At 42.4% G+C, this 4,977-nt stretch overlaps 1 long non-coding RNA gene across 1 annotated transcript; it reads left to right on the top strand.

Moving 5' to 3' along the window:
- Window positions 1–3,480: 3,480 nt before the first annotated feature.
- Window positions 3,481–4,623, top strand: LOC127684161 (uncharacterized). The gene is made up of 2 exons (XR_007977738.1): window positions 3,481–3,831; window positions 4,528–4,623. It is a non-coding gene; the product is annotated as an uncharacterized LOC127684161 (long non-coding RNA).
- The last annotated feature ends 354 nt before the right edge of the window (window positions 4,624–4,977 follow it).

Raw genomic sequence — 4,977 nt, forward strand, 5'->3', positions numbered from 1 at the left:
CGGTTATAAAGTTTGACAGGAGCACAAGATAGACCAGGAAGTTGGGAAAGCTACTTCCTGGGTTCAATGTTAAGACCCTTTAAAGTTTTCTTCTAAGCTTTGTTTTTTGTTGTGACGATTTTGTAAACAAACACGTTGCTAGCTGTGAGCTTTTCTTTTGCCAGAAAAAAAGCTGGCGTCTGTCAAGAACGGTAGTGTCCCCTAATCCCGCGCCCAGAGGTGGTTACTCCACAGCTAGGCTGCACTTGAGCACAGAGCCCTAGAAGACAGCAAAGACACTTCAGGGCCTTCTACGTGGTGGTGCCCTGTACCTGGGCATAGGGACCAATAGCTCCGTCTAAAAAGGACATATTGGAGAAGCAAAATTCTTTCCATCAAGAACAGTGATGGGTTAAAGAGGGTTGTTGATGGTGTTTGGCTGGTTATAAATATTTTACATTCAGAATACCATATAATTCTCACAATACCCTTATTTTGTTCTACAGCTGAGAAAGGTATAGTTTAGGAAGATTAAAACTTTGTTCAGAAAGGACAAGGGCAGAATTTGAATGCACAGATCTTAGTTTTGTTTGCTTGCTTGTTTTTCTCATTCAGATCTCCAAATATTAACCGCATAATGTATCCATCCTCTAATGCGGAGGCTCAGCCTTCCTCTAATACAGTTCTTCATGCTGTGCCCCCCTCCAAACACATTATTTCATTGCTACTTCAAATCTATAATGTTGCTATTGTTAAGAATTGTAATATAAATAAATATTTGATATGCAGGATATCTGATAGGTAACTCCTGTTGGGCCATGACCCACAGGTTGAAAACCACTAATGAGGGCTGGAGAGACCGCTCAGCGGTTAAGAGCACTGACTGCTCTTCCAGAGGTCCTGAGTTCAATTCCCAGCAACCACATGGTGGTTCACAACCATCTGTAATGGGATCCGATGGCCTCTTCTGGTGTGTCTGGAGACAACTACAGTGTACTCTGAGATGAAATAAATAAATCTTTAAAAAAAAAAAAAAAGAAAAAAAAAAAGAACAGTGATGGGGTCGCCCTGTTGGTGGTGTCACAGGCTTTAATCCCAGCACTCAGGAGGTAGAGGAGCACTCAGGAGGTAGAGGCAGGAGGATCTCTATGAGTTTGAGGTCAGAGTTCCAGGATAGCCAGGGCTACACAGAGAAACCCTGTCTGGCCCGGGAGGCGGGAGGCAGGGGTGAGGTGGAGGGTGTCGGAGAAGGCAATGATAGAACCCAGTTTACTGTGACACCAAGAGCCACCTCGTGAGATCCTGTCTTTAATAAATAAACAAACAAACAAACAATCAAAAAAAGGAGCCGGGCGTGGTGGCACATGCCTGTAATCCCAGCACTTGGGAGGCAGAGGCAGGTGGATTTCTGAGTTCAAGGCCAGCCTGGTCTACAGAGTGAGTTCCAGGACGGCCAGGGCTATACAGAGAAACCCTGTCTTGAAAAAACCAAATAAAAAAAAACAAAAACAAAAACAAAAAAAAAGGATTAAGGGTTTCTTTTGTGTTGTCGGGTCTACAGTGGCTGCTGCATGGGGAGGAGGGGGGATACACCCAAGAGTGGGCTCCCCTTACTCAGAGTAGAAGGGGAGGGCAGAGGAGATGTGAGAGAGTGGAACTGAGAGGGGGAGTTGATGTTGGGTTGTAAAGTAAATAAATAATTTATTTTTAAAAAAGAATAAGGGCAGTGCAGTGGTGGCACACACCTTTAATCCCAGCACTTGGGAGGCAGAGGCAGGCAGATTTCTGAGTTCAAGGCCAGCCTGGTCTACAGAGTGAGTTCTAGGACAGCCAGGGCTACACAGAGAAACCCTGTCTTGAAAAACCAAAGAGAGAGAGCGAGGGGGAAAGAGAGAGAGAGAGAGAGAGAGAGAGAGAGAGAGAGAGAATAAATGGTCTGGGTATTACTGAGGTTTTCTTCTGAATTTGAGTGGAATCATAAATATGTCAATTAAAACTCATAAGAGGTCATTCATTTGGACTAAGTTCCAGAGCAAAAGCGAAGTCACTTATGCTGAAATCCCAGGTTGCCAAAAAGTTATTCTTCCGAGAAATCAGATGAGAGATTACGGCCAAGTCCTTAAGCAAACCAGTTCTACGCGGCAGAATAATAGCTTTAACCTTTATGACACAAGAACTTTAAAATGGCCTTTGGGGTGCTAGAGAGATTGCATAGTGACTAAAGGCACTTGTTTCTCTTGCAGAGAAACTGGGTTCTATTCCCAGCCTCACACAACCTGCTGTCACTCCAGCTCCATAAAATGAACGCCCTCTGTGGCCTCTGTGGGCAGACAAGAGACACAGATACATGCAGGCAAAATGCAAACACATTAAACCAAATAAATCTAAAAATGTGTTTTTTAACAGCACATTTGTTTTTCTTAGGGGTGGGGAAATACATTCTTCAGCCACCCCCTTGGTTTTTTGATCTATAAAACAACTGCCCAACTTGCTAGAATCTAATTCTAGATTCACAAAAAAGTCAACTTGGTTTTTAAACTAAATTTGTTGTAATTTTTGTCTTTTGACAACCATGAGCTATTCAGTAAAATTTTTCATCTTGCCTTTGTTTTGGAAGGAGATACTAGGAGACATAAGAATGACTACAAAGATCTAATCTAACGCAGACTTAGTAAGGAGAAGCTAAGGGATGGGTGGAGAGGAAGCTTTGAGACACTAGCAGCCATTGCTATTGTCTGTGTTGGGGGGCGGGGCCACCGGAGCTTCTAGATGATCCCCTCCCATCTTTCCCTTCCATCAAAAAGTGGGAGGACAAGAAACACAGACATTAGTGGGCCACTGTATCTGGGCTTTTTTACCTGGGCTCTGGGATGGATCTAAGTCATCAAACATTTTACCTGCTGTGGTGATTTGAATATGCTTGGCTCGTGGGAAGTGCTACTATTAGGAGGTGTGGCCTTGTTGGAGGAAATGTGTCACCAGCACCATGTAGGTAGGCTAAGAGGGCTCCTAGCGGTCAAGCAGAGTCAGTCTCTTTCTGGCTGCCTTTGGATGAAGATGTAGAGCTCACAACTCTTCCTCCTCCTCCTCCTCCTCCTCCTCCTCCTCCTCCTCCTCCTCTTCCTCCTCTTCCTCCTCCTCCTTCTCTTCCTCCTCCAGCACCATGTCTGCCGGGAATGCAGCAGCATCTACTACACTAGTGCCTGCTGTGTAGGGATTTATTTCTGTATACCAACTGGATGCCATAGCATCACTGACTGATCTGTGCCTAATGTTGTTAGCCCAGTGTAAGGACTTCTGTTGACTTCTGTGAGTACATTTATGTAAGCAAATATAAAATAGCAATACGTAAAATAAATCAAATATAATGAAATAAATAAGTCCTAATGAAATTAAAATAATAAATTTAAAGAGTAACATCTTATTAAATCTTTCCTGTGTCATAGATGTCTACCCATAATCAGTCAGAAAATTCTGTTCTGTTAAAGTATATGGAGGTTGAAGTGTTGTCACTGAGCATAAAGGGAAAAACTGAGGCTCACAAACCTGAGACTCAAAATAAACAGCAGCTAATATCCAATCTCATGTGATATCACGTACTGAGGTGGTTTGAATATGCTTGGCCCAGGAAGTAGCACTATTTGGAGGTGTGGCCTTGTTGGAGTAGGTGTGGCCTTGTTGGAAGAAGTGTGTCGCTGTGGGAGGTAAGTTTAAAGACCTCCTAACCACAGGGGAGCTAGCCTTCTAGAGGCCTTCTGATGAAGATGAAGAATTCCAGCTCCTTCTGCACCATGCCTGCCTGGATGCTGCCATGCTCCAGCCTTGATGATAGTGGACTGAACTTCTGAATCTGTAAGCCAGCCCCAATTACATGTTGTCCTTGTCTGTTCACAGCAGTCAAACCCTAACTAAGACTGGTACTTAGCCTCCTGTAGATGACTCTAGGCCCAAAATTCAGCACAGCTGTAGAGCACTTTCCTAATACATGCAAAATTTGATCCCCAAACCTGGAAAAAAAACACCTATGAACAAAATCAAGAAAATTGGAAAGTGTTGCTGAGGTCTCCTGCTCTGCACACAGTCACCCTGTGCCCTGGTGTGATGCAAACATGCAATCCTAGCCATTGAATAGTAGAAGCAGGAGGATCTGAAGTTGGAAGTCATCCTCTACTGCATAGCAAGTTCCAGACCAGCTTGGGCCGAGTGACACATTGTCTCCAAGAAACAGTGGAAAAATACAAAGTATTAAGTTCTTTTTTAACTACAAAAAAAAAATCACAAATGGAAAATAATCAAGTAGAACATTCAAATTAATCATTGCAGCTTCTCAATGAGCTGAGTTTGTTTTGTTTTAAGCCTGAATAAACATTAGAAGGGACTTGTTCTGCTGGACAATCTTCAGTTGTCTTTTTTTTTTAGATTTTTTTTGTCATTTTTCTTTGCCTAAGTGTCTATATTCTAGAAATTGCCAAGAGACCATGTTTGGATTAGTGTTAGGGAAATTGTTTCTAATTATTTTCCTGAGTATCATTTTCCTGTCTTGAACAGAACTTGCAAGAGATATCAATGGTTTCAGCGAAGAAAGCCGTTCATCAATTCAGACCGTTAAAAACAAAACAGAAGAAATAGCTCGACTTTTTAAATGTAAGTTGAATTTGTTTTCTAGTTAGTGTCAATAAACATTCTTTGCATGTAAACATATAGTTTTTAGTAATTCATATTTTACTAAACTTAACTCTGCTTTCCTTCAAATATGTGTCATGGTTTCAAGAAAAGAAAAAAAAATGTTATTTGTTTGCAAGAAGACATCTGTAGACCAGCTCTTCTCAGACTTCCAAGTCCAGACAACCGGAACAGACCTGCTAGAATATCTGTTCGGATCCTGTAGGTTTGCGCTCAAGAGTGCGCAGGTCTAAGGCCCCCAGGTAGTGTAAATGGTGCTGGATTTTTGACCTCCCTCAGCTTAACCAGGCTGTGTCTCTTGCTGAAGCGAAGAAT

Source organism: Apodemus sylvaticus, chromosome 5, assembly GCF_947179515.1.
Source record: "Apodemus sylvaticus chromosome 5, mApoSyl1.1, whole genome shotgun sequence".
Classification (NCBI taxonomy): domain Eukaryota; kingdom Metazoa; phylum Chordata; class Mammalia; order Rodentia; family Muridae; genus Apodemus; species Apodemus sylvaticus.